Genomic DNA, 10,734 nt, shown 5'->3' on the forward strand with positions numbered 1-10,734 from the left:
ACTCCCTCGAAGCAGCTGGTATTCCCTTTAACCACGACTTGTCCAGGGAGGATCTGGTTCTCTTGGCCCAGAATACTCTGGGCAATCCTCCTAATCCAACGGATCAATCTTCTTCTACAAGTACTCCGTCAACTCAGCCAAAACAAGCAGGCCGGAAGAGAACAGCGAAATCTTCTTCAACCCCTTCAGCAAAAAGATCCTTGCAGCAAGCCCGGGCTTCTTCTCCTGTTGACACCGCTGATCGTGCAGATCCAAACGATCTCCTCATCCAAGCAGTACAAAGCCTCTCACAAACCGTCAAAGGATTAGAATCAAAGATGGCGAAGTTTGAAAATACTTTCGTTAATCCTCTCATCAGCCCGAGCCCCGCCATAAACGTTTCAGTCATTCCTCAGGCCGGTCCTTCTTTTGCCGGATCCAGCGATCCATTGAGCATGCTTTCATCTCACCAGCAAGCCCTTCCTTCAACGAACCAAAATCCATTTCTGGATGTTCCTGCTCCTCTCTCAACTCCAGCTTTTAATCTCGCTACGGCATCACCAGCTCAATCATTTGGTAGGCGATTTGTTTCACCAGCCGCCGACACTGTGTCTTCTAATGTCAGAACCAATATCATTCAAGGTAAGGACATTAATTTGGCTTCTCTACTACTTCCTTCGCCTGCAGCAGACAGGAAAATGGTTGACTGCGGTGACGTGGCAGTCTTTCTCAAGACATCCGATCCCAGATTGCAACGCAATCTTTCTTTTTCTGAATTCGTTATCGCTTTTAGCATCTTCAGAGACATTCTGTGTCAGACATTTCCCGATAGAAGGGAAGAGCTCGACCTTTATTTAGCTATGATGCCTGACTTTAACCAAAGGTACGGGGACACCCTCTTCTATGAATACCACAAGTCATTCTCCGCTAAATCTGCATCTTTTATCACGCTGTACAATTCGAAACTAGACTGGTCTGTCACTGACTCCGAACTGCTCATTTGCCATTTCGGCGGTCAAAAAACTCTGGCTTGCTCTATTTGTAGCTCTCACGGACATTCTGCTCCATTTTGCCCTAAATCTTTCAACAGCGACACGACAAACGCTGTCCGTGGTGCTGAAAAAGTAAGGCCCATTCATGATGGCCGCATTGGCTCACTCTGTCCCAAATTTAAGTGATTCGATTTTACTCGACGAAGGCTGTCTGTCCGATCTCAAATTTTGGACTCGCTTGCTGAATAACTGGAACGGGATTTCCTCTTTCTATAATGACGCTCTCGAATCATCCGCTGATTTACAATTATTCTCCGACGCTGCCCCTTCCACCGGGTTCGGCGTCTTTTTTCAAGGCCAATGGGTCGCCGAAAAATGGCCAAAAGATTTTCCTAAATCTGATTCTGGCTCAATCTCTTCCGCGTTCTATGAGATTTATCCTCTCGCCGTCGCCAGCGTCATCTGGGGTTCGGCATGGACGCGCAAACGCATCTTGCTGTTTTGCGATAATGAAGCGACCGTTGCTATCATTAATAAAGGCAGATCTTCTTGCCCTAAGATCATGCCTTTCCTGAGACGCCTAGTATGGCAATCTGTCGTCTTTAATTTCATAATTAAAGCGGCTCACATTCCTGGTCACCATAACACTATTGCTGATGCGCTATCTCGTTTTCGTTTTCAGGCTTTCAGACAGCTCTGCCCTTCAGCCAATACCGATCCAACACCATGCCCTCCCCTAGCAGCCATAATGCTAAATTAGGAGAGTTGCTCAGCTCGGCTAGACGCTTTATCTCACTGGGTGTCGCTCCCTCCACACTTAAAGCTTACATTTCAGCATGGTCCGCTTTCGTTATGTTTTGTTTTTCCATGCATATTCCGTTTTTTCCCATTTTGATTTCGACCGTTTGCTCTTTTTTAGTTTTCAATTTTGAAAATCGCAACCTTAAAATTTCTTCTTTACGTAGGTTGCTCGCTGGTATTCAATTCCATGCTAAATACTTCGATCCTAATTTTCCAAGTCTCTTCTCGGCATATTCCGTCCGATTATTACTTAAAGGCTTAGCTAAATCCTCTACTAAAACACCAGACAAACGCTTGCCAATTACATTGCCTTTATTGCACAGGCTTATTACTCTTTTCTCTTTTCGGTCTCTTTTCTACCTATTCAAACATTCTGCTTGAGGCTGTTTTTCTATCAGCTTTCTATGGTTTCATGCGTGCAGGTGAATTCACCTCAGAAACCAAAAATTTCGATCCTGCCCGTGGTATTTCTTTTTCCGACCTTCGCTTTTCACCCGATTTCTTCACTCTCTTTCTTAAACACTCTAAGACCGACTCTCAAGGCTCGGGTGTCACAATAACTATTTCAAAGATTAATAACACTTTCTGTCCCTTTCTCTCCATGATTAAATTTCTTCTCCTCTACTCCCAGTCATGCCTCTTTATTAATTCTTACTAACGGAGCACCTCTCTCCAAAACCTGGTTTAGGACTCATTTAGTTTCTGCCCTCAAAAGCTGCTGTTTACCCCCCTCCCTTTATACCGGTCATTCGTTCCGGATTGGGGCAGCCACCACAGCAGCCGAACGAGGAGTGTCTACATCAGCTATCAAAATAATGGGAAGATGGTCTTCCTCAGCTTTTGAATCCTACATAAGAAATGATTCAAAAATTATCATTGAAGCCCAGCAAGCTCTCCATTAATAATCCAGGTAATTCCTCTTGCAACTACTGGTGGTGGTGGTACTACGTTATCCACTTGAGCGCAGTTCAATTTGCACTATCTGATAACGCCCCTCTGTACTCGTCTCTGTGTTTGTGTTTTGTCCCGCGGTGTCTCCGCTCGTCTTCTGTCTTTATGTGATCCTCCTCGGCCACTAGTCTAGCCGTGGTCTGTGCAGGCTATCATAGCTTTCTCCTTACGGTCCATCGCGGCCTGGTCTGTCTGGTCTAGTGGCCTTGTTTCGTGAATATTGTCTTTCATGTGGCATTAGCGGACGGTGTGGCTCCTAAGCGGTCTCGTCTCTGTGGTCTCCCATGTCCTCTAAGGTCCATCGTGGCCTAGTGACCTCTAGGGGTCTTGGTTTTATGTGGCTCTATGGCCGTGTCTATGATTAGCTCGTTATGTGTGGCACATTGAAGCCTGTCCTACTTGTGGCCATCCGTGGTCTGTGGTCCATCGCGACCTTCTGTGTGGCTTAGTAGCTCTGTCTTATAGGTTTGTCTTCATGTGGCATTAGCGGCCGGTGTGGCTCCTAAGCGGTCTCGTCTCTGTGGTCTCCCATGGCCGTGTGGCCTACCGTGGCCTCGTCCTCCAAGGTCCATCGTGGTCTAGTGACCTCTAGAGGTCTTGGTTTTATGTGGCTCTATGGCCGTGTCTATGATTAGCTCGTTATGTGTGGCATATTGAAGCCTGTCCTACATGTGGCCATCCGTGGTCCGTGGTCCATCGCGACCTTCTGTGTGGCTTAGCAGCTCTGTCTTATAGGTTTGTCTTCATGTCGTCTCTGTGGTCTCTCATGGCCGTGTGGCCCATCATGGCCTTTTTCTATATGTGGCTATCAGGGCCTGCGGTCAAGCTGACCTTGTGTTTATGTGGTCTATCATGGCCTGTGGTCAAGCTGACCTTGTGTTTATGTGGCCTATCATGGCCTGTGGTCAAGCTGACCTTGAGTTGGTCAAGCTGACCTCGTGTTTATGTGGTCTGTCATGGCCTGTGGTCAAGCTGACCTTGGGCCCTATCTTGCACTCGTCGCAAATGACTTTGTACACTGACGCATGTATCATTCCTATTTTGCACCCACGCAAAGCGGGCTTTTCCCTCCACAGACACACGTCAGTTAACTAAGAAATACACTTGCGCTCCCCGGGGCGGTTCAGCGCAAAGAGGCGGCGTGTTCCGGCGCAAACTTTCCCTCATGCTATTTTGCTGTTCTATAAAACAAATGCGCCACTGACCAGAAAAAACCTAGTCTAAAGTCAGTGGCGCGTTGCGCGTTGTTCATTATGCTATTTTAAGGGCGCATGCTTGGCCATAATCAATGTAGCGTGTACACAACGCGCATACACTTTGATTCTCTTATCTAAGCAGCAGTTTTCATTTTTGCAAATCATACATTATTACGATAGCTCTCCTCGGCTGTGAACCGCTCCTGGCGCGCGCCTAGCAAATCCGCCGTTATAATAGGAATCCGCTTTAGAACAAGCGCGCCTGCTCTTAAAGGGAATGTGAGATGGTGCTCTGATTGGTTTATTTCACGTTACGCCCAAACCACACCTATGAATAATGAAGCTACTTCAGACCAACCCCCTTTAGATTTGCGCCAGGCGCAAGAGGCATTTATCCCGCCGGGAAAATAGGAACAGCGCCGGGATCCGCCCACAAAGTTACTTGCGCTTTGCGCTTTGACACTTGCGTTTCAGATCGTTAAAATAGGGCCCCTTGTGTTTATGTGGCCTATCATGGCCTGCGGTCAGGCTGACCTTGTGTTTATGTGGCCTATCATGGCCTGTGGTCAAGCGGACCTTGTGTTTATGTGGCCTATCATGGCCTGTGGTCAGGCTGACCTTGTGTTTATGCGGTCTATCATGGCCTGTGGTCAAGCTGACCTCATGTTTATGTGGTCTAGCATGATGGTCCATTGGGCCCGGTTCTATATAAATAAATATATAAATAAATAATTTCGTAAATAAATATTCATCATCTTATCTGTATTCTTCTTTCTCGTTTCAGGAACCGCAGGACCCACGACTGGTGGGTATATTTATTTACAGTTCTTTGGGGGTGGGCTCCGTCCTTGTGAAATTATTCTTCCACTTCTCTTTGGGGGCCCCCCAACCCCCCTAGCAATGTCATTTATAGGACCTGGGTATTTAGAAAACCCTACGTACGGCCCTGATATGCAAGAATACTACTGATTCTATATGTTCTATTGTATTCATTATATTCTATTCTATAGTCTTGCATATTCAATACTAATGCAAGACTAGTCTTACATGTCACTGTTTATAGCAAAGAGCGTTCATCCTTTGCTGGGACGCTTAAAAAAATATTGGGGGCATAAAATAAGAGTATACCCACTTCTCCAGGCACCACTACATCACTGACTATATAGTTAGGGATATGACGCAAACAGCGTTGAATGGAGAGAAGGAGAGAGAGCGAACGGAGGCCTACGGAGCGGATTATCAGAGATTTATATGAGAGAGCGACAGAACAATTATTATATATATATATATATATATATACACATAGCATTATTTATTGTTTTAGCACTTTTGTGATGGCAAGCAGTAAACGATTTACGGTTGAACAAGCTCTGGAACAATTACTGGAGAGTGACGAGGAGAAAGCATTGCTTAGAAAATTCTAAGCATTCCTAAGAAAAACGTCTAGGACTATTTGTAAATAAAGTTACATTTTTCATTGTTCTTTACACATTTTATTTAACAATTACACATGTCTGTCAAGCAAAGGCTTTGACAAATATATTTTTTGTTCAAAAACTGTTCACTATTGTTGTGTGATGTGTGATTTTCAGAAATAAATGACAAAAATCTAGTTTTTGAAATTCTCTAATTTATAGTACATTTTTTCACTCATACTTCCTTTATAAACACATTACATGCATGCTTATGTTAGCTTGGGTCTTCTGAATCCATAGATACCAAACACTTGGGGCCCTATTTTAACGATCTGAAACGCAAGTGTCAAAGCGCAAAGCGCAAGTAACTTTGTGGGCGGATCCCGGCGCTGTTGCTATTTTCCCGGCGGGATAAATGCCTCTTGCGCCTGGCGCAAATCTAAAAGGGGTTGGTCTGAAGTAGCTTCATTATTCATAGGTCTGGTTTGGGCGTAACGTGAAATAAACCAATCAGAGCACCATCTCACATTCCCTTTAAGAGCAGGCGCGCTTGTTCTAAAGCGGATTCCTATTATAACGGCGGATTTGCCAGGCGCGCGCCAGGAGCGGTTCACAGCCGAGGAGAGCAACGTTCTCGTCAGGGCCGTAAAACACAGAGAAGTGACATTGGGGATGGAGAAACCCACCCAAATTAACTTCTGTTAAACAGGCGTATGATAATTTGGGTAAATGTTTAAGCTACGCTTTTATAATAAATTGTCCATCTATCTATCTATCTATCTATCTATCTATCTATCTATTGTAATAATGTATGATTTGCAAAAATGAAAACTGCTGCTTAGATGAGAGAATCAAAGTGTATGCGCGTTGTGCACACGCCAAGCATGTGCCCTTAAAATAGCATAATGAACAACGCGCCACTGACTTTAGACTATGTTTTTTCTGGTCAGTGGCGCATTTGTTTTATAGAACAGCAAAATAGCATGAGGGAAAGTTTGCGCCGGAACACGCCTCCTCTTTGCGCTGAACCGCCCCGGGGAGCGCAAGTGTATTTCTTAGTTAACCGACGTGTGTCTGTGGAGGGAAAAGCCCGCTTTGCGCGGGTGCAAAATAGGAATGATACATGCGTCAGTGTACAAAGTCATTTGCGCCGAGTGCAAGATAGGGCCCATAGTGTTTCATCTCCATTACATATGGTTTATAAGGCCAAATGGAAAAATAGAGAAAACGGACCAAAAAGGGCTTAGTCCCCAGAGGGTTAAATGGATCTTTTCCATTGTTCCATTTTCTGCTTTCAGTTTCATTCTGTCACCTTAACCATTACCCAATGTCTGTCTGTGTAATTGTTTGTATGTTAGTTATGTGTTCGTTACATAGTTAATAAAACCTGCGCATTATATGTATTTGGTTCTGATTCTCTGCTTACAAACAAAGTTTATTTTACGATCTTGATCTTGTTACATGCTCTAAGCACTGTACATGCTAAGAAATAATTATTTTTCTCTGGCAATGAAAGATACCATTTTCTTAGAATAAATGAATAATCAAAAGAGTGTGTTTGGACGAACTGATTAATTGATTGTAATATTAATTTAGCTACATCAAGTTAATCCAATTAACTGACCCAAATATTCATAATCAATCATAACAAGTTATGATTGATTATTAATATTTCCCCTTTGAGCTAACTCGTTACAAACGTATCAATATCCATGTTTTTTATTAATGTTACATCTCAGCAACTGACATACTGTAACATCACACAGTTGACCAAATAAGGAATGCTAAGGTAAAATGTGTAAAATACAAATAATGTACTAACATAGACTCACTTAGCGTGTGCTAACTTGCCAAGCCTGTTTTGTTCTCAGGAACCATGCAGTGATGTGCAGTAAAAGTGCAGGCAAGTTCTCTGATGTCACCCTCTGATAACATTGTCTCCCTGTTTTGGGGAATTAGGTGTGCCTTGTGTCAGATAATTTTCATAATTTACTGTTCGACAATGTTTCCAAAGAATTCAAATTATGCAGCTCCTCAAGGTTACAACTGCACATTTTACTAATTAATACTGTATAATATACTAAAAAAGAAAGTCAGTTTCGGGTTTAAATCTTTGTTCAGCTTTTTGTTCAATTTTCGCTTGACACCAGAGTGTTGATGTGCAGAACACATGCTTACTAGCTTTAATGACTGTTGTGGGTTTTATACATTTTTTCTGGTGTTTTTTTTAAATATTTTTTTTATAAAATAACAGAAAATATGATGCATATCTTTTCTGTCAGGTCCATTAAGTCAAGAACACACAGACAAAATAATTTAGAATTTAATTGAATAGATTGCAAACAGGTTGATGTTCCTGAATTGAAATTTGGCGGTATGGCTCTGTTCAGGGAGTCCTCTGACCTTTCATGAGCACCATGAAATAGCAGAGAGTCAGAGGACAGCAGCAGCAGCATTAGGGAACGCTCACACAGTTTTAGACTGTGAGAGCTAAAATATCCCCCCAAACAAAACCACGCCTGGCAATCCTCTGTGATACAGAGGATGATTTATTTGACTACATGAGCTATTCCCCCCAAAACAAAATTGAGTGTCTCGAACGGTGTCGACTGAGCCGCCCTAATTTAGCGATTTATAATAGTAAAAATATGAATTAATTACTGAAATGACTAATCAAGACCGCAATAGCTAAAACATGCTGTTACCTAGATTATCTGTCTTTAAACTGTTTGACAGCTCTGTCTTACAGTGTAGTTCTATGATAGATGACTAATCCACCTCTGAGAACGAGCTAGATGAATAAATTAACAGCTGATAGCGCATTCAGGGGCGTTAACTGAGCAGAGCGCGAGCAAAAAATGATCAAATGTGTTTTATTAACGAAACAAATCAGAGACTTGAGCTCATGGCTTTCTGGGCGTCTAGAATATCCCGAACATCGGGACGGAGGTATCGTTCGTAAGCAGCAGAAACCACCGCCCCATAGCTTAAAGGGTTAAACCGGAGTGAGTGTCGCCGCCGTGGTTGCTGCACAATGCGTAAGAATGAGCTGTATACGGTCCGGAGGAAGTCCGCAGAAGTTAAATCCTATCACAGCAAGCTGCTTGAATCTGCGCTGCATAGTGGTAAAAGCCAGCGTGAGCAACGCGATCAGTTGCCAATGACAACAATAGTAACGCACATAGCCAATATGATCACATAGCATTTTTACGAAAACGACTATTAGATAAGCCCAAATGCCACACGGATAGCATTAACAACAAGCATGTTGCCAACACACTGATGCTTTTAGCAATGAATATTAAAAGGAACTTAGCTTCGTGAAACTTCAGAGATGAATGGAGAACGAATCACGTCGAATCCTGTGTCAATATTGCAGCAGAAGCTTCGAGCAGCGAGCCAGCAGAGCGAGCAGCAAGCATGTATGAGCAAGGTGAATGAGCTTTAAATAGGGCGCCTTGTTTGAGCTTTGGCCATTGAGCAGCGAGGGGAGTTAAAGGGATACTCCACCAGTTTTTCTTATTAAACTATGTTATTCCCTTAACTAAGACGAGTTGATACATACCTCTCTCGTCTCAGTGCGTGCACTATATCGCTCTGTATTGCCGCAAAACTATGTTAGCACTTAGCTTAGCCCATGCATTAAATATGGGCCAAGCAGAGAAGCGACCAAACACTTCCACGTTTTCCCTATGTAAACACAGTTACTCGAGTAGTGTAACTTGACCTGGGCTGGTGACACAAAATAAACCGTTGCGCTTTTCTAAGCGTTTAAAATTGATGACTATATTGTATGGCGGAATACCATAACAAGTGCTTTTGAGCACTTCGACTTGGCGCAATAATATCTTCACTCGTGAAAAGATTACCGGCTCCCGCTTCCTCTCCCCCTCCCTCCAATAGCATCCAGCTGCTGACATTTCCGTCAATACTACCAACGTGACTTTTACTACCTGTGCTATTAGCAAACTGCAGATCATTTGCAATGGCGGACTTTGTAGATGATTATGACTTCTTTTAGAAGACCCAGAGCCATATCTGTTTGAACCCGAGTACACGGAGGAGGAATTAGCTCTTGTGGACCGTGAGAGGCAAGAAAGATATGATCCAGAACAGACCGGAGCTGGCGAAAGACCACGGGCTTTCTGTAAGTGATCTGAATATTGTTGGTGTAGCCTCATCCTTTAGGCGTGTTCCTGTGCAGGTATAGTCCTTCTTTGTGAAATGTTCGGAGCAAACACGCCACTTCTTCAGAGTCATCAATGGTGTTTTGGGATTCTTGTTCAAAGCAGCTAACCAAGCTCTCCGCTGTATGTGGTGTGTTGGAATTCGGTGAAAAATGACAGCACTATGTACATTCTCCTTATTTTCACAACCCTTTACGATGCACGCTTTAACCATTATTGTACACAAACTAGCTTCCAACAACCTGTTACTTCGTCAACTCCGCTCGAACTACTACTACCGGCGCATGTCACGTTGGTTGTATTGACGGAAATGTCAGAGGGAGGGGGAGAGGAAGCGGGAACCGGTAAGAGGACTTTTCACGAGTGAAGATATTATTGCGCCAAGTTGAAGTGCTCAAAAGCAATTGTTATGGTATTCCGCCATACAATATAGTCATCAATTTTAAACGCTTAGAAAAGCGCAACGGTTTATTTTGTGTCACCAGCCCAGGTCAAGTTACACTACTCGAGTAACTGTGTTTACATAGGGAAAACGTGGAAGTGTTTGGTCGCTTCTCTGCTTGGCCCATATTTAATGCATGGGCTAAGCTAAGTGCTAACATAGTTTTCGGCAATACAGAGCGATATAGTGCACGCACTGAGACGAGAGAGGTATGTATCAACTCGTCTTAGTTAAGGGAATAACATAGTTTAATAAGAAAAACTGGTGGAGTATCCCTTTAACCAGCTAATGCAGCTCAGCTGGAGCAGATCAGCTGACGGGACACTGTGATAGCAAATAGCATAAGCAGCGGCTTGACTACCTGGCCTGCCAGAACTGACGCTGACGCTCAATAAAAAGCTTTTTTTTTTTCTTTCAAACTTGTCATTATGGTAAGTAAAATAAATTAAACTAAATTAAATTTTCACTTCAGTGAAAAGTCTACTTTCATATTATAGCTAATTTAGCTTTTGTTTATGGTGAAATCAAGAAATTAATATAGGCATTTCACATGCATACTTTGCTTTAGTAATTGAGTTCAATGTTACTGTTGACGAGATTGTTGTTGGATTACGAAGCATGAATTATGAATCTGCTACTTTGTACTAATTTAACTAAATTTAAAAAAATTGAGAAATTAATTTGTACAATGTGGCCATGATTTAACTGAAACGATGGAAGGAATTATATGATGTGTATTTTTTCTTCTGCATGTCAACATAACATAACAAT

The sequence above is a fragment of the Rhinichthys klamathensis genome, unplaced genomic scaffold (assembly GCF_029890125.1).
Source record: "Rhinichthys klamathensis goyatoka isolate OS25496 unplaced genomic scaffold, OSU_Roscu_1.1 h1tg000305l_1, whole genome shotgun sequence".
Taxonomy (NCBI): Eukaryota; Metazoa; Chordata; class Actinopteri; order Cypriniformes; family Leuciscidae; genus Rhinichthys; species Rhinichthys klamathensis.